General features: G+C 40.1%; 1 protein-coding gene across 1 annotated transcript in view; it reads right to left on the bottom strand.

Annotated features, from left to right (window-relative positions):
* CREB5 (cAMP responsive element binding protein 5) overlaps positions 1-20,094 on the bottom strand; it is a 235,001-nt gene that overhangs the window by 50,031 nt on the left and 164,876 nt on the right. The window lies entirely within an intron of this gene.

Here is a 20,094-nt window from a genome sequence, read left to right as displayed (position 1 = left end):
CCTTAAGTTCAAATAAACACATCACAATTTACACACACAGTACATTCACTATGACAGCTATTCATGTGTGGCCTAATCATAAACATATTACAAGAAAAAGGAATCATTTAATTTGACTTGTGTAGTCCTAGGGGTTGTTCCTGTCACTGATACATGATTTTCTTTGGCCCTCTTCAAGTGATCCCTGATGCCTTTCTTTGTTCACCTCATCTTGCTGCACTGCACGTCTTTGCAAATTTCCATGCTCCTTCAAAAGTCACATTTCTGCCCACAGCTGAGATTGCTATCAAGTTTCTTCCTTCCCGTTTTTAAGGTTCCCTTGGTTTACATTACTCTGATGATATTTTACCTTCATCCTCTCCAGCTTGTTAAAAAAAAAAAAAACCAAAACAGAAGAGTGATCTGAATTTCTGTCCCGTGAGCAGCTCAGAAAGGGGCAGCACTGTCTACCACAGCTTAGGAACTGAGGTCTGTCAACACTTCAGGCGTTGCTGGCCAACACTGGCTAGGGAATCAGCAAAATATTTTGCCGCTCCTCCCAGCTTTCCAACCATGGTAATCTTCTACTCCCTTCCTAACCGCAGGCTTGCATCCCTAGACAGTCCCATCAACATCTGGAATCTATCTCATCCTTTGCAGCCAAACCCCAATCTTCTGAACCACCTCAAGTTCACGAGAACATTGCCTGTGTCGAGATGGCAATAATTGTGTGACCAAGACAATAGTTAGCTCCCAAATGGGACCTTGATGTCCATGGAGACTGGCATCCAAAGCTGTCTGAGGCTGACAAATGGGTAAGCACCAAAATAAAATATTCTTGGAAAACTGTCACCTGTGATGCACCTGCTAAATTACAGCTCTTACATCTTGTGTTACTTGCCTTTGCAGTTTTCACGCTTACTGTCAAGGAAGGACAGGCTTATGATGAGAAAGAGGACCAGAAGACTTGGATTTCGTAAAGCAGATTTGAGAGGAGATTTTTGCTACAAATTTGCTAGCCAGTTAATTAAACACATCTTTACAGGGGGCTGAGTAGCTATTAGTCTTGAACCAATGATGTTTAGAATTTTACAAGCAATTTGTTTTGATCATTTACACAGGCTCCCTCAGTCAGAGCAAATCCACCAGTAGCATTTATGAATGCACATTTCTGGGTGGATTCTGGATCACTCCTATTCTGGAGCAGTGAAAAGTGTCACAATTCCTGTAAATGGCCCCATTTTACCGTAATTTGCTCCTGCCAGCTGTGCTGTGTGACTGCTCAACCATAGCAACATGTGATAATAACTCTGCTATTATAAAGAGAGAGAGAGTCACAAAAATCCCTCTTCCTTTCATGTTTGTCAGCGAATGCTGAGGCGCAGGGGGACAGCGGAGCATGTGGTGTGTGTCGTAAAACAGCTCTCCCTCACCGGCTAGCGGGAAACATTCACTGGGTCCCTACACACATTTTGGCATCTGGTAAAGGTTTAAAAATTCCTCCTCTTCCACCCAGAGATTCATCTTTCAATTTGAGATGAACTCTCAGAAGATGACAACTCTGACCCAAATGCTGCACTTGCAGAAAACTGATTGTTGCAAGACTGCACTATGATGATTAAGCAAATGTTTGGGAAGACCCTGAAAACTGCAGGAAAGAAAAAAAATTGGCATTGTTATTCCATGGAAATTCATCCCTGACAGATTAAATTTTACCCAGTGGCACTTTCAATTACATGCCTCAAATAAGGTTTTCATTTAGATTTAATAAGACAGTTATTGCATGCTAATTAAATACTAATGGATTATTAAAAACATATTTTCTGCAGGTTTAACAATCCCATAGTAAGCATATCTATCTAAACATGAATACACATGGTTTTAATCAGGCATAATTGCTGCAAGTTGATGTGATTGGACTTAAGAAGACAATTACAGTATATCTGTTACACAAACATGGATCTGATGGAAGAATAAATAGGCAATAATTAGATGTGTCTGCTAAATAACAGTATTGATTTATAAGTTTTCATACATCATATGCATCATATGAATTTAAATTTAAAAATCAAGCAGACTCACACCCAGGACTGGCCAGCAAATTCTATTTCTTTTAAAAATGGTTCTTGACTAAAAGACTTTTCATTATTCATAGACACAGTTTTTTGCTTCGAAGCAGTATAGTGCACATTTTATATAGTGTCTGTTAACAAAAATATATCTTTATCACTTGCCAAGAATGATGTCACATTTTAAGTCTTTGGCCAATTCCTTAGCCAATTGGAGCCTACTTCTGAAGCATGTAAAACTATTTATCTTTCACAGAATCTGGCAATCTCATTGAACACTTCTGCACATATTGATGTATCAGGTACCCTTAGTAACTCAGTAAATAGAAAACCAAGGCTACTTTAACTAATGAGATAGTTTAGCAATTACAAGTATTGTAACTAGCATTGGTAAAGACATTCTTTAGAAAAAAAAACAACCAGCCTGATTGTTTAATAACCAACCATCCTCTGTTGCTTCAGATCACAGAAGTCACAGTAACAATGCTGCCTCATCAAGTCCTTACCATGCCTGCATCCGTGCCAAAAGGATGAAGGCATCAGAGGAAGCCCTCATCAGGATACCTATAATTAATCCCTGGAACTGTAAAACCACAGTTACTGAAGCAACCCAGACACACTGAAACTGTTCTGCTATCTCTCTGTACTATGGACACAAGCCTGAAGATACAAAGCAATGGAGCCCATCTTTCTGCACTGCAGGAACTACTAGCATTTGTTAACCTACTCGTACTTTCTGTCTTGGCAGACCCCGCTCAAAATCTTTTGCAGAACGATCAGCTTGAGAAGGGAAAAATATCCCTTTGCTTGCATCAGTGCACAAGTGAAAGTGAGAGCTTTCACAGCAGAAAGCCCTGCTAAGTACCTTGGCACAAGAGATGCCAACATAGCAGTCAGAAACTGATCACATCTAAAAGAAAAATTAATTTGGTGGTCTCACTGCATATGCCAATTGTGAGCACTGCTCTCTGGTTCTGTGTAGGCAGCAGGACAACTAATGGAAAAAAAAAAAAGCTGCTGCAAGCCAGACTAGAGGTACCTTGGCAGGCTCTGTGGGTGAGCTCGCATCGCTCCTGCCAGCACTACAATTATTAGATGCTATCATCCCCCTGCATTCAGCAATACATGCAAACTTTTAAAACAAACAAGCAAATCAACCACACAATGAAGTAATGGGCTGGTTTGCATCTCTCCTGGCATTGATACAACCTCATTCATCTGATAGCCACGCTACTGAAACCAAAGCACAAGAAAACTCAGTCAAAGACATGGAAACACACAGACTTATTCTTGTACTCACTCTCCCAGACAGCGCAGGAAAGGAGAGACAGTACAGAACATTTGCAGCGGTATCTATGGGATGACAAGCACTTAAAACCATTCCACAGCACAAACTCAGAGCTAGCACTTGTGCCAAGTTTCAATGACATGCTTCAGTAACATGAATTGCTTACTGTTGGGCTTCATTTAACCATCCTGTTTCTAGTGGTTCTCTGAACTACGGATTCTTCTCTCTGAGAATACAAAAGCCCAAGGTATGAGTTCACTGCTAAAGAACGAAAGCATCTCAGCAGCCCAGGCTGCCTGGTGATTTGCTGAGCTGCTCTGCGCCAGTTCTGAGTTTTCTTCTAATTTAACTGTTAAGGTTTAAGCTAAAAAGAATCCACTTGGTGAAGCACTCTGTTCATATGCAAGCACGATCCTTACCCAAGCCAGGAACAGCTCTCCAGTAAGATTTTTTGTTGTTGTTGTTTAACTGAGGAAAAGTAGTGCTCCTAAAACACTACAGTGTTTGCAGTAAGGGCTGAGGTTATTTGGGTTTTGTGGAAACACTGTGGTTTGGTCTCATCTTTAGAAGAGATGCAAATAAAGCACCTTATTTTTCCTTTTTATGAATTACTGCACTGGCAACAGGCTTTTTCTCATAGAAAGCCACATTTGCCTCAATGCTCCAAAGCAATCTGTATAACTCGCCTCTGTTGCTGACTAATTATTACTCTTAAGCAAATGTTTTTCTAATGCTCGTATCTGAAACCATCAGACAAACTGTAATTTGTGACCAGCCTTTGTACTTGGTAATAGCCTAACGTGGCAGAGTCAGAATCCATTCATTAGCTCTGGCAGGCAGCTCCAGCCTTCTGTGCAAGGAGCAAAGATTAATGTGGACATTGTACTCAGGGTGGCCCTCATACTGCGAACCCCCTGGTTTCAGCTTCATTTATGAATCCAGAAATCTTTTTTTCTTTGCTCAGGAGTAACACTGTTAGTGAATTAAAGGACTGAAATTTGTAAAGAACCTCAACCATGTAAGACATCCCTGATTTTTTTCATTATTTATATGTAAACTAGGATATTCAATACATCCTACTTTAAATTATATTCCACTAGTTGTGGCTCATCCCTAAAAATGCACCGGGACAAACTTTTGATTGGAATGGGACTGATGAGTGGGAAAGCAGATGTTCCAACTTAGTAATGAGAATAATGCCTAAATGTGAGGTAGTAGCATATTCCCAGAAAACAATTCAGAACTGGTGAGGTTTAGGCATACTCTTCAGTGCTGACTAAATTCAGGCATATTCCTTGCTCTGTCTTCTTTGAAACACGCAACCCTGTAGTAAAACAGTCTGTACTTTCCTACATTCCTAGGTTGTGTTTTGTGTTGTTAGCTAACTGCTTATTTCTGACTTTTCCAGGTGGTTTAATTCATGCCATAATTTTCATCCTAAATATTTGTTTCTTAGTGCAAATTTATCTTTTGTCACTGAAGCTCATGCTGATAGGGGAAAGTAATTTAATCAAGCAATTTAAGGCTTGTTCCCAAACTACTTCAACATCTGCTTATTACCTTCTGAAATCACACTATGAAGAAGCACAAAGACTCATAGTCTAAACATGAACTGGGATGTTTATTGTCTGGGCTCTCCGTGCTTTAATTGCACTCTGTATCTGCCATCTATCAGCCAGGCACAATATGTAAATATAATAAACATTACCTGAATGGAACTGTAAACACCACACACAATTATTCTGAATTAAAGTTTGGTAGATTGCAGGAAAATAAGATATCATGAGAATATAATGCTTAAAATATCCCTGCCTTTCAATGTATTCATTTAGCTTAAAAGCAAAACAGAGATAGCATATCTCTTGCAGAGCTCATCAATGACACCAGTCTACTCAACACATCTTCAACAGCATCTTCTTTTACTGAAACAAAAGGACCTGAGAAAGAGAAGGCATTCAGCTCCACTTCTCCTTCCAAATAGAACATATATATATTCTCAAAATGAAGATAATTTGGAAGGAAATTGTCAGGAAATTCTGAGTCTGACCATAATCTCTTCAATTATGTGTTTCTTCGTAATTCCTTTGTGTGTGAAATTGACAGGAGTTAAACTAGTGCAATAAATTTACTTTTTCTCCTTCCTTCAAAGCAAATGAAGTTAAATTCCAGTCGCAGTTACGGCCTCAGGGAATCTAGGGTTTCACTAACACAATAGCAGTGAGTTTATACAGCCCAAGGCACCCCAGGAAAGCTGTCAAAATATCCTATTTCTCTACTGTCTATGTTTCTCCATTTCAGAGTTGCTTTATTTCAAGTAAACTTCATTTATAGGTTCCTATGCATTTGAACTCAGTTTGCATCACTAGAAGTTTATCTATAAAATCTGGAGTCATCTCTGATCATCCTACTGCATGCACACCCCCACCACTCCTTGTCCCTGCACATTAAGGCTTCTCCCATCCTAAAGAGCCTCCCCCAAAGATGGGGAACCTTTCCACTGCTCAGGGCAAAATTAACGTTTTTGAGAGGCCAAGAAAAGCCCACACACCTTAGTGTGATCCAAGAATAAAGCCTAAAGAAATAATAGCTGCATCCCTTGTGGCCACACGAGATGACATCACAGGTCCTTCCAGACCCAGCGCTGCTGGCTCCCCTGGGCCCTGCCAATTGAACATACAAAGTGATTTCTGCCCTCCAAACATCACCAAGTCGTTAATCATGACCTCATGGTACACACAACAGGGAGAAAGAAACAGAAAGTGCCAAACTTATCTTTTAAGTGCTTCTTGCTCTTTCCATTTTTTTTCTAACAGAGGCAAGTGTCTACTCCTCCACTGTTCTTTTAGCGATCAGCAAGGAGACTACGCACATATATATGTGTATATACATACACATTATTGTAGAATGAAAGGCAAGAGGAGTGTTCTAAATGCATCAGAAGTTGAGAAAGTTGAACATTTAAGCCAATGAGGTGTCAAAACCTGCTCAGCATTTACACACTGTCAGAGCAGAGTTCGGAGCATGGGTTCACTCAGGAGTAGTGACAGAGAGCAAAATTAATTTGGGAGGACCACACATCCAGTGAAGTTCATAGAAAGGCTTTGTGCATGCCACAGTGCCTCAATAATATACCTTTTGTTAAATGTTAATAAAGTCTTGGCAATGGCAGGTGATGACTCAGGAAGCACAAACAAACAGAGAGAGTCTCCGAAAAAGTAAGCAAAACAACTCCAGACCCTTTGAAGTTTAAAAGAAATATTATCAAAACCAACAAAAGCAATAGTTGGCAAAAAAGTCTACCCATTGCCCCAATTTAATGCTGGTTGTGCTTAACTGGTGTTCAGAGGTGGCTTTAGCAAGGTCCAAAGGCCATCAAAGACAGACCATTTGGAGCTCCATCTCTCAGACAGCTCACGGATCATTCTTCCTCTAAGCAAGCTTCTGAATACAGAGCAGAAACACCCTCTATGAAGTTTCCAGAACGGAAACCAAAATATTTCTCTGAGGATATTTTTCCTCCACTCTTCAGCTGGTAACCTGATGTGCACCTTCTCACTTGAACTTTCTTCTCCAGGCACTGGCATGGGTGCAGCCTGTCGGGTTGCTGACCATGCAGAGGGTCTCCAAACATCCAGGTTAGCTAGTTCACTGCTGAAGGCAAGGCAGGCAAATCTGATTTATTTTGCCTTTCAAACAGACCACGGACATGGATGAAAGAAGCTATTACATCTCAGCTGAGGGAACGAATTAGGCTGTCCATCATAGGACTGTGTCTGACTGTGCCTTAACAAGAGGGGCCCACTGTGCCACGTGGGTAAGCACTGGAAACCCAAGGCTCTGAGGGTGCTGTTAGGAGCAGACACAGGAGGCACTGGCCTCGCCTCTGCTGGCGGGTCTCATGTTGCAAAAGAGTGTGGCTGCACAAAGCAGGCAAGGAGGAAAGCAGTGGTCAGCAATGGGCACTTTTCATCTCCTAAGCACTGCTAATGCATGGTATTGCAAGCAAGGTCAAACAGGTGAAGTCAAAGGACACCATTTATATGTGTTCTGGAAGGGGCTTTTACAATTACCTTAGCTGAAAATGTGTCTTTTTATAGTCATATTAATTTGAAGAAAACAACTCCATACTACTAATAACTTAGAGTCATCACAAGTACTGGGCTATTAATACGTCACGTTGACAAGTCTCACTAAAGCTTTGGGGACAAAAACGCCAGTGGAAGACAGTCAGGTTTTATGGTGGTGGTGTCCCTAGGCCAAATCCACCCTTTGCAAAACTGTTCTGACACCATTAAAGACACCCCAAGGATGAATTAGACTCATTACATTTTACATTACATAATGAGATCTGTATAGGGGAATTTCTTACAGTTTTACTGCTACGGCTTCTACTGTTGAATAGGATTTGTACATCCCTAACTTAAGTGAAGTTTCCAAAGTCTTTTAAGCCATACATCACCTAGACTATGGAAAACCAATTTACAAAACAGGGTTCCAAAACATACATGCTTTGGTCTTTGGCCCAGGCTGTTTCACAGCCTTGCTATCTGCTGTTAAATTGCTGTCAAAGTCCCACTCAGGGCAAGAAGTGAGCTCTAAGAGATGAGAATGTAAAAGCTGCTGATAACTTGCAATCTACAAAGAGCAAAACACAAGTATGATCCCCGTGGCCAACAATAAAACAAGCCATTCACACACTGGAAAACATTTTCCAACAAAGTCATCTAAAGCTGTCTTCTTTTAGGTACCAGAGAAATAAAGCACAAGGCACAGGACTTGTCCTTCTCACAGGGGATTAAACCTGGGTAAAACGGAGTACATCCAATGAAGCTGCAGGAGGATGTGAAGTACAGTTGCAAGCTCTGTGCTGCTTTCATGCCTCCAGAATAGAGCTCAATTTGACATTGAAAATCTTTGCAGAGGTTGGTCATTCTCTCAAAAATGACACAGTCATAAATCCAAGGCACTGTGCAGCCAGGCACAGAGTTGTTCTTTTCTTTTCTTTTTTCCCCCCAGGATGAAAACACATCTGAAACAACATGCTCAGACAGTATGGTATTATTTACTTACAGCTGAGCTTAGGAGATTGGGTAGCAGCCTCACAAATTATCCCAATTATTTGAAATTGCCATATAGTGTAAGAATTCTGTCAGGAGAGAGGAGTGCAAGAGGCAGAGTGATGAGAAAAAAACCTAAGATGTCTTTTTTTTTTTTCTTTTTTTAATAAAGCAAAATGAACCAAGGCAAGTATTCAAAAATGAGTTACTAAAAACCATTTCATAAACTAGCTTTAAAATCTCTTAATAGCATTAGCTTACCTTCTGTTGTGTCTGAAGAAATATATATGAACCAATAATGTTCTCATGAGATTTCATTACTGAAAAGGCTCATTAGAAAAGGCATTAAAATACTAATTACCTCATAAACTATTTAGTTGTGTACCCACTGGGATAGTACTTACGAGTGCTCAAGCTCTTCATAGATTCAGCTAATCAATTAATGCTCATTACAACCAGAAAGAGTATGCAGACTGCAGCATACAGGAGAAATAAATAAGTCAGAGGTTAGCAAAGAAAGTGACTTGGCTGTAATTGAGCCTTCCTTTGTAACACAACTGCTGTCTGCTACGATTTAATTTTAATCAGCCTTTTTGATGCTTCTGGTAACGTGACCCCTCTCGTCTCAAGAATCTCAGCTATTGTTATTGCTCCTTGAAGTACATAATTTACTATGTGAGATACATCAAATGCTACACAGAGATTCAAGTGGGCAGGGGTAGTGTTCACTGACACCATGCTAACCTACATTACCTACTGGGTGTGTAAACAGAGGAGAGGGACCTGGGGGTGTGTCTTGGGTGGTTTTCTCCTTCAAAGAAGTGGAGCAGCCACAGAGACACAGATGCACTGCTGTCTTTCCTGTATGTGCTCCCACAGAAAGCAAAGCCCAACAGCAGCACCTGCCTAAACTCTGCCAAGGCTTGAGAAGGGGCAGGAGATGTCTTCTGGTGAGAACTGGGCTGTCTTGGTATTTTACAAACACTGGGTTTGGGAGGAAGGGGTCCTGCTTTATGCCTCACAGAGATGGTACACCAGCTGCTACTTTCTGAGCACCAGGACCGCAGACTTTCTTCTCCTCACTGGACATGCTGTCACATTATTGACATTGGAAGCACCTGGGGCCTGGATGGAGCCTGGTGGGCTCCTTTCCTTGCCTTTTCCGAGGCTCCTGGCATGCATGCTGTCACCATGATCCTTGCATGGGTATCAGTCTGTCACTTGTGATATTAAGATCTCACTGGGGAACAAAGGATGGAGACCAAACTGGAGGGAGCCCACAACTCCAGGCAGATGCCATTTCCCAGCTATTTCTTTTTCCCAGCTTTTTCCCAGCATGATTTCTTCTGTCCCATAACAGCCAGGAGGCTGGCAGTGTGCTTCTGAAAGAAAGCCACTTTAGTAAACATAGCCCTCAGCATGATCTACAGCATCTCTGGTTAAAGATACCCAGCTCTTAACCCTAGTTGTTTATTATTCCCTTCACATATGCAACTCAGAAGAGCTTCACTCCTGCTTGGGGCCTTAAAAATCTCTGCAGAAAGATTGCTTCAAAGAAATGAACATTCATAATCTGTTATTTTCAGTGTGGGGGGGACAAGCCAGAGATGAGAAGTAGCAAAGCAAAGGAATTTTAGAGCTACTTTATCGAGCTGATCATTGCCCAGGTCATGGTGGTCAGGAGCCAGAGGGTGAGCACAGCTCCTCCTCTAGGAGGAAAGCACATGCTGGATGGGTACTGCAAGTCACAGCTATGTTGTTGAAATTTTTGTGGGCAGTATGAAACTGGTGTCATATATACCAGTTTTACTAAGACTAGTATAAACACATCTTGGATTTTAAGTGTTGTGAGAAAGGGAATGTTTACTTTCTAAAATCTTTGAAAATGACATCAAGCTACCATGTTTTCTGAAATAAAGGATTTGGGTATCCTTGGGCAATCCCAGTAATCACAAATTTCACCAAGGGCAATTAGTTCCTATTTTAATTCTCAATAGTGATGCAGTTATATACCATTTTTTTGCATAAAGCCTACATCACCTCTGGGAAATCTTTATGCAACTAAATCAAGCATTGCACAGATCAAGTTTCCAAACAAACTAATCCACTAATCGTGCTAATGGTAGTCATCCTAAATGTTAGTAAGCAGGTTTTGGATAGCGTGCATGGATTTTCAGTTTTTTATTGTTCTTCAACATTCAAAAGCATTTCAGGAAAAGTGGTTTTTTAACAGTAAGGCAACGCTCAAATAAATAGCTGGACAAAGTTAGCCAAATAGGCTTGGACAGGATTATTTCTTGCACAGTAAAAGTGCATGGAATAAAGGAGGGAAAATCCCCACCAAAATCACAGGAAAAAAAAATGCCCACATGCACAAAGGTGCAGACATCTGACCAAGAAAGTTGGAGCTCTTCACATTGTGAGCTGTTACTGCTGCCTACCACTGCTTCTTCTTTAACGTAGTACTCAGAGTCCAGATTTTGTACACAGCCAGATATTAATGCTTTGGCAGGATTTTTTTAATTTAAGAGGATTCCTAGAAGATGAAGTTAGAGCAGTATCTGTTACAAAAACCCACATGTGTAGTTTTCTCTCTGACATACACACACACACTGCACACCAACACCAGCTTCAGAGCAGCTGCACATGTCCATCAGATGGAAAGGAGTTCAGCTCTTTCCCCACCCTTATCCTGGGTATCTCCTGGCTGCTATGTTGGCAGCCAAAACAAAGTTCACGCTTAACCTCACGCTAAAGAGCCTCTGTTAACAGTTGGGGAACACAGTCCATCCTCTTTACATGTATTTCTCCTGAACTACAAGCAGCACATAAAGCAGACTTTAGTCAAATCCAGTAATGATGGTAGGTATTTTGGGAAGGAAAAAAAAAAAAAAGGGCAAAAAAAGTTGGCAGAGTTAGGCACATGTCATACTTTGGTGTATAGTGGAGTTCTGTCAGAAGCCAGACATATTAAAAATATTTACATAATTTAAAATAATTTGTACAGGTCTAGTAAAGTCTATTTTGGGCTTTAATAAAAGTTTAAACATTTGCAAGATTCCCATTGGACTTCATGTGTAACCTTGGAATTTGAGGGCAGTATTGAGGATATGCCATTAGTGAACTTTTCATATTAGTATGAGTGTGAACTGAAATATCATAATAAAAATATAACAATATTTCTTGTGACTTGAAAACAGCCCTGCACTTTATATGTATTTCCAGATGGGAAACTAAAAACGTATTCTATGTTTGCACATGTATACTTAGAGGTGGCTTTTAGTCTAATTTAAACATTCCAGAATAATGTGGCCTAAATATAACAACATGAATCATCCATCAGTTTCAAAGAAATATCTGGCAATTTTTCATTATGAATCATTAGGGACAGGTACCAATACCTGTCACTGACTGATATAGGAGAATCAAAAACTCCTGGTGATTGCTTGATATGATGAATCAATTATAAAAATCTCCTGACATTATTTTGGGGCTTGGAGAAAAATAATTTGACTTTAAATATTATGTAATGAACACCGATAGGAAGCAGAGTTGAAAAAATCAGTCAGAAAATTTCATGCAAGATATTGGAAGAGCTGGCAAACCCCCAGCATGCAAAAAAAGAAGAGGCAAAAGTGTACTGCATTCTAAATAAAAGAATGACATTTAAACCAAAAGCCAAAACTAACAAAATGCTTACCTGGCAGGTATCCAACTGTGAAAGGGCCAGAGTTTGCTTAAAGGAAAATTCTGAGATTCAGAAGTATAAATTAGGTCCTCAGTTGATGCAAACCCCATAGACTTCCTTTGAAGTCAATGACTTTACTCAGATATGTAGCAGCTGAGGACCAGGTTAAGTATCAGAAATGTTTTCTCTGTTTTTTTCAAGCTAGAGGACTGTGAAATTCTATTTTAAGCAGCTTATGGGTCTTGTCTGGGTTTTGAATACTTATTTTGGAAAACTGGGGGGGGAGAGAGAGAAAGAGAGAGAAAGGGAGAGAGAGACAGAGAGACAGAGAGGTGGAAGGTGTCTATTTTGTTTTAAATAATTTCCAATAAACTGAAAAACAAATCTCCAGGAATCCTGGATTCTATTTTTATGTTTTACTACAGCTTTCTTTTTTTGTCTTTTCTTTTCTTTCTTTTTTTTTAATAACAACATAATTTTAAAACCAAGCTTCCATGAATGAAAACGTAATATAAAGAAAGTAACAATCCTAAATTAAAGTAGTTTGACACTAATATTGTTACTAAATAAAAAAATGATACTATCTTAAAATAAGATTTTTAGAATGTTTTCAATATGGTAATGAGTGAGTTTCAGTATGACTCCAATATTATAAAAAAGAAGAAGAAATAGCACATCCATGACTAGAACAGGGAGGTTTTGCACAAATTAAATTCTGTTCCTAAAAGACTCACAGTATTTTAGTCAAATCTTTCAAGTTCATCTTTAGCTGTTCAAAGTCCACATTCCCTCTATCTCTGCAATACTAATGGCAGCTTATTACAGTTATATTAACTATTTTCCTGTCTTTCTTGTAATGTAAGTCACTTAAAATGTGGTAAACTATCTAAAGCATAGTAACTTGCCTCAAATTCCCAGAGAAATTGCAATCAGTCCTCAGAATGTGAGCAAGAAGCTGTGAGTAAAGACTGCTCAGGTCCTCTGGGGAGTCAGGTATGGTGGGCAATGATACTAGTAAAGAGAGGATACAGAGCACAGAGGACATGACCAGCTACTTTGCATCCCCTGCAGTCTGACTACAGAGCACGTCTGAGAAGATTATTCAGAACATTTCATCCTCTAAAATCTCAGATAAACATTACTGGCCCACAATTTGCTAGTAAAAACCACAAGCAGAGCAAAGTTTGCTGCCTAAGTGTTTCCAGGGTGGGAGACCCAGCCTGTCCCAGTTTTTAAATTACCTCCTTGATAATTCCCTGAACATAAATAAGAGAAATTGCACTAATGAACATCTGGAAGACAATATTTAACCCTCCCACCGCTAAAAAGTGTCTTTGGCCATATCTGACAGAAGAAACAACAAATGCTGTGAGCATTTCCTCAGAGTGAACACAGCTTGCAGCAGTATTTCAAATATGCCTGTGATCTTAGAAGGAGCTCTATAGGGGTATTTGTTAGTCCTAGTTTGGATATGGTTGACATTATGTGAAAGTAAGCACTCTCCTGAGATTTCAGTGAAAGCCACAGTGCCAGGGATGCTGATCTCACAAGACTTCCATCATCTCAGATGACAGAAGTCTCAGAAGATCAGTTAATTTTTGTCATTCTGAGCCAAAATCTCATCAGTAAAGTTCAGTAAATTTCAGGGGCACCAAATCCAAACACAAACCAGCACCTTTCATTTGGATTTGAATCCTGAATCTGAGCCTGCACTCTCTATAATATTCAGAAGGTTTACCCATTCTTTCATTAGTCCTAAAAATCCACTATATTTCAACAATTGTATTGGTACTACCAATATTAATAATTAATATAAACTTTAAAAAAACCCCACATACACATAAATTCTACTCGGACAGAATTTGTGTTTTCTGGAAATGGCAGCCAGAAATTCTTCTGTGCTTGTTTCAGCTCTTCCACTGACAAATTGTGTGGCCTCCAGTGAGTCACTTCATTTTTCTCTCAGTTCAACAGTCTGAAATTATTTATCTCACAGGAACTCTATCATAATTAATAAACTGCTTCATTAGCTACTGCACAGTTTTTCAGAAAACGCTTTTTAAGCCTGTCCATAAAGAAGAGATTTATTGCCATAAGAGTTGTGCTTCCAGCTCTTGTGTCCTTGGTGGTTAAAATATGGAGCTGGTAAAGTGTGTAACACCAACCCCTCCGCCCTCAAGCCCTGTCACCTGTCATGAGATGCATTCGTACAGCCCAACCAAATGCTGGACTTAATGTGCAATGGCCTGAAGTGCAAAACAACTGCCATTATTCATGGCTTTTGCAAAAAATCTTGGAAAGTGAAAGCCCTACACGTTCCAAGCAAAAGACTGAAATATATCTATGCAAAGCAGAACTTCCCTGTAACGCAACCTGGGTTTTATTTTCATAATTTCCATTTTTTTCCCCTGGCTTTGTTACCACGAGGACTTGCTTTTACTTGCAGCGCCTCAAACTGACACATAACATTACACAAACAAAACCTTTTTTCTGGCAGAGAGGGCTCGGCACCGAAGGAGTCACCCTCACGTATACAGATGCATCTGACTTAACTTTCAAAACCTTGCGACACACAAAAGGCAGAAGTTCATGTGTTGGGCTAACTAGCTACAGCAAGCAAATATGAGGATTGTATTTCAATTATTGCTATGGTTACAAAATCAGGGTGGACACTGGAGGGAAAAGGAGAAAGAGAAACAAATCTAGAAAGATGGTAAATCCACTGAGGAAAGAGAGGGTGGTGGAGAAACAGAGGGAACGAGAAAGGGTGAGGGCTGGTGGGTGGAGGAGAAAGCGAGGTCATTTTAACGTGCAGCTGAATCGAGGCAAAGAAAATAACAAAAAGTCCAAGTTCTTCTAGGGAAATAGTGGTGATAAGATCACCACAGGATAAAGTGACACAAAGAATGAAAAATGCAAGGAATTGATACAAGTCATGTCTGCAAAGCAATTCGTATGCACTCGGGAGTAGGGGGATCAAGTATTCAACACATATTCGCAGCAGCTATGAGTAACTGACCAGGCTTGCTTCTCTATGCAGTCACTGAGCCACCACAGCTTATGAAGAATTAGTTCCTACCCACAGTCTAGTTCACAATCAGCACTTAGGCCTGATGGGTACAAGGTCCTGCTTCCGTAAACAAAACGAAATATGACTAAGCTTCACCCATCATGATAATACCTTAATCCACACCAAGGCATACTGTCTGCAGGCAAAGCTACTGCCTGGGGAGGATTTTAAAGCATAGATCAGGAGCACACTGAAAGGTCGGCTTTGGGGTCTGTCAAACACAAGCACAAATGCAACAGGAGATACAATTTCAGAACAGTGAGCTCTGTCAATGGTAGCAGAAGCACCATGTGTTTTAACTCTTTAACAGTCCTTTCCTTGGAAACACTTCCTAGTTATTGATACAGAAAATTGTGTCAGAACTCTTTTGGGTTTTTTTTAATTGAAAGGCTTCACTTTGCCCATTTACCTTTTTTAAAATGCTGCTTTCTCTGCTTTATTGTGAAGGACAAGATGAGCAATTGCTATTGAAAGCTCTGCAGAGATGTGACATTTTTCTTTCTGCTCAGTTGTCCAGAATCTCTGTGAGGAAAAGCCTTCTGGCTCTGAAACAATGTATGTAGCTTTACTAAAGTGACTCCTTTCCCAGCCACCTTGGTATGTGTCCTGGTTTTAGTTAGAGGAAACCTAATTCTGTTCAGTGATTTGACGATAGGAAAACACAGACTTCAAACCACCTAGTATATTTAGCAAAATATCTAAACGTTAAATAGCTAAACCTAGAGCTTCAGTGGCTCTCATCCTGCCTGGACTGCCTATGCCAGCCTCTTGCTTGAAACCAGTATGGAAACCTTGCAGACCTGGGCCCAGAGATGGTACTTAGCTAGATGTCCTTGCCAAGGCCACCAGCTATCCCAGGATGCCACTGCTGTTAAGGCAGTGCTCTTTTTTCTGCATCTGAGGGCTGTTGCAGTAGTGGAGCCAAGTATCAAACCAGAGCTTCAGCAAGAGCTCAAACCAGTCCTTTTTCCCTTTGCAACAGTTGCACCATCACAGGTCACAGGCAGAGAAATGTCCCTTGTTTGTAAAACAAGAAGTAGCAGCAGAAAACCCCATTCAAAATCTGCATCTGAGGAAATCCATCCACCTCTCCTGCTTGGCTGATGTGCTGCCAGCAGTGCCTGTCTGACAGCCACACAAAACGTCCCCACAGCCAGTCCCGCCTTTCCACCAGGATGGAGAGCTGAGCAATGCTTGGACTGGAATCTTCACAGCCACGAGCAGGATCTGGACCTTTAGCTCTCATTACGTCAAATAAAAATTAGTGCTGATGACAACTGGCTAACTGCAATTTCTTTCACCTCTCCTCCTCAGCCAAAGCTGTGCAGCATTCTTAGGTAAATTATGAGGTTCAGTTAATATGGATATTTCACCATTATAATTAGAAACGTGCTCATTACTGGTTTATTATTTTTCTTTTCTGGTTATTTTCTCCCTCTTACATCTGATAGACACTTTCAAATTAACTTTCTTATTATTACTGTTCAACCTAGTAATGAGTACAAGGCAAAACCAATAGCCCACAATGCTACATACTTCTGATATGGAAATAATTTGTTTTCATTTTAGAGAACTATATAGATTCTGTCAGGCGTATCCAAGTCACACACACTACATTTAATTTAAATTTTATAAAACTACATATCCAGCAAGAGGTAGAAGGAGAGGGTAAAAGGAAAAAATTAACAAGTCAAATTGAAATCTGTATTTTTAAGTTCAGTTATTTTCATTGCCAGCCCAATTTTATACGTCCTTTCAGAGCTCATAAATCTCTACAGGTAAAGACCGGTGCCTTGCAAAAATCAGACAGAGAGGCATCAGCTCCACTGAAAGCACCTGCTGTCACTCAGCCTCCCAGCATTTCAGTTCACACTATTTATCTTTCACTCTGGTAATCCACCTGGTATTGCACTTCCGAGTTACAAAGCCTTGAATAGTCTGAAACTGCAAAATCAAGCTGCATGTAAGGAGCATATTAAGGCAAAGGCACCGCCAACAATTGTGAGTTCATAATATTCCCAGCCTACTGAACCACATGTTAATATGCTACACGTGCTATTCTGCGTGCTTTTACCATGTACACTTAGAGCTATATGTTTCCTCCACTTTCCAATGCAATATATTTTAATACAAAATCAATGTGTGTTTTTGGTGGGCTGCATAAAGGTTTTATCCATTCAGCTCTGAATCCACGCAGAACGTGGTAATGGTTTAGAAGTTCTCTTCTTCAATTACTAGGATGGTTTTAAAGCATTAGGTGATAACCTAATTGAGGCACGCTCTGAGGTAAACTGAGATTGTTGTGATAAATTAAAACAGCTCTAGGATATCATCTACAATAGTTTGGTATCTGAAGGAGCATTATCCTGAAAAAATTAAGCCCATGAAATGAGCATCTTGGGTGGCAGAATGTGACTTTCTATAAATGCTCAGGTAATACAAGCTGATTAAAATATTTATAGATAAATACACTGCTTATTATAGAAACATAACATGAATGCAACACACATTCTACATGTGCTTGTACATCAGACACATTTATCATATGCTCACCTTCCATTTCCCACTACAAATTGATTAAGACCCAATCAAGAGTGTGAATCTTTTGCCATCTATCTGCTTTCTCTAAAACAATTGTCATCACACAAGATCCATACTGATACTATTTATTCATATTTGTCTCCCTCTCTGGAGATACTCAAGACCCATCTGGATGCGTTCCACTGTGATCTGGTCTAGGTGACCCTGCTCTGGCAGGGGGTTGGAATGGATGAGCTTTTGAGATCCCTTCCAGCCCCTAACATTCTGTGATGCTGTGACACTTATTTTAAAGCAGCAAGTTGTCACACACATCGCCAAACAGTGTTAGGACTGCTGCATACAAATCGTGCTTGCATTGTTCAGGTACATACTTTTGTGAGGCTAGAGGAGTTGGTCTCGCTTCTGGGCCTCACATCTAGGGGACACATTCTCTTGTGTAGGCCCAAAGAAAACGCTGAGCCAACTACCACAAATTCGGATGGCTGACCATCAGGCCAAAAGTCCCCCAAACTTGTCCAGCCACTACAGTCATTAGCTGCAAGTAGCGTAGGTGAATCTGCCTAGAGTCCAACTCATACATTTTTCATAGAGCCAGAACATAAGCCGTACTGGGTGCACCAGCAGTAATACCATTAGCATCATCTGGGGAAACCTGAAATACCTTCCTAATGCAGGATGCTATCCAGTAAGGCACTGAGCACCACCATTTTTGTCTTTTTTTAAAAAGTTGTCAGAGTATGCAAAGTCTCATGCTCTGAGCACAAAGCAAAGTGAGATAATTAATAAGAAGAATAAACATGCCTGTAACACAACTGATGCAGATATAAAATTCATTCATTTACATGTTAGAAATAATTTTGCTCGTTAGAAATAATTTCCCACGTAGTTTTTCCACTTTGTGTTCATGAAGAGTATTGTTAACAAAGACATACTCCTCAAAGCAGTGGCTAAGCAAAGAGGGGTTTGCATTAAATGTGTGCTCAAATGGAAATGAAGCATAAAACCAGAATACAGAGTATCTTTTTAAAATTTTGCATTTGAAAAGAAGAAAGTTCTTAAAGTTCTTGAAGATCTGAATTATGCCTCTCAGTCTTAAAAGTTAATGCATGTAGATATTTTTCCACCTCTGGAAGAGTGGCAGAAAGCCCCTGAGAAGGAAAGGCTCTACTTGTTCTCTGTACTATGTTTGGGAATCAAAAGAAATTTCTGTCTGGAAGAACTGTGTCTTAATACATTAGGTTTTGGGACAGAACTTTACAAGAAGTTAATTTTTATTGATGTAGAGTTTCAGCTATTAGCACACAGAATTATCACCATACTCACCAATAATTTAATCTTGTTCTTAAGTAGCCTCACACTTGCAGTAAAAAAAAAAAAAAAGGCAAAAAAAAAAAGCAAGTAGTGTGGGGGGAGAGTAAACTACAGAACCTTTAGTCCCTAAAACAGATGCCAGTTTTAGATTTATTCAGCCAAGGATTATTTAGCTTGGCTCTGCTGTGCTTGTGTTTAAAAAACACTTGCCTATTCCAAAAAGTTTTTAACAAGGTCTGCTGCAGATGTTGTTGCCATTTGGCATGTCACCATCACTGTGTGGTACAGCAGAGAGAGAACCCTTGACCACAGGTTTTCCTTGGCTGAGGGAGCCAGCGTTTTTGGCTATCACTCTTCTTCTGGCCAACTGGCGGCATGTTTACAGAGTGTGGTTTTAGTCGGGGTGTTAACAGAGGTTGGGTTAACAGCCTAACCCAGACCAGCAGTGAGGCGAAGGCATGACCTACCAAACCGAAGAAAATGGAGATAGAATAAGCTCGACTATGTTGTTGCTCTTAACCCCAGAGTCTCTTGCATGCACCATACCTATAGACAAGAAGGTATTTTTCTTTGCCTCAGGATAGATGACAACAACTTTAAATGCTGTACCAGTCATGCAAAGTAGAAATATATAAAAACATGTGGTTGCTTAATCTTTGTCGGCTTGATTTCATTCTCTCACTCATGACAAATTTACCTTGGCGAAACGCCACTGAAAGAAGCTCAGTGAAGTTACTTCTGGTTTCCACTGTGTTGAGATATCTTAAGAGGATAAAACCCCTCAGAGATAAACTGCAAGCTTCTATCCTTGTATTTCCACTAGTCAGCAAATGGCAGCCCTGAGACTGAAAAAACCTAAGTGTTTCTACATTGATGAACTTGGTTCCAGGGATATTAGTGCTGAATACCTCCATGAGACTGCATACAAAGCTTGGGAAAACTTACAAATGCCCACTTGTAGTTTAGTTTATCTACATCAATCTTCTAGTAGCATGTATACCTGAAAAGCCTTGACCTTGTAAGGCATACAACAACTCTTGGACAGCAACACCTTTGTTGCACTCAAAATAAAACGTCCCAGTTTCATATAC

This window comes from Indicator indicator, chromosome 11, assembly GCF_027791375.1.
Source record: "Indicator indicator isolate 239-I01 chromosome 11, UM_Iind_1.1, whole genome shotgun sequence".
NCBI classification, from domain to species: domain Eukaryota; kingdom Metazoa; phylum Chordata; class Aves; order Piciformes; family Indicatoridae; genus Indicator; species Indicator indicator.
Note: the sequence above shows the minus strand (reverse complement) of the source record. Positions and strands in the feature narration are given on the sequence as shown.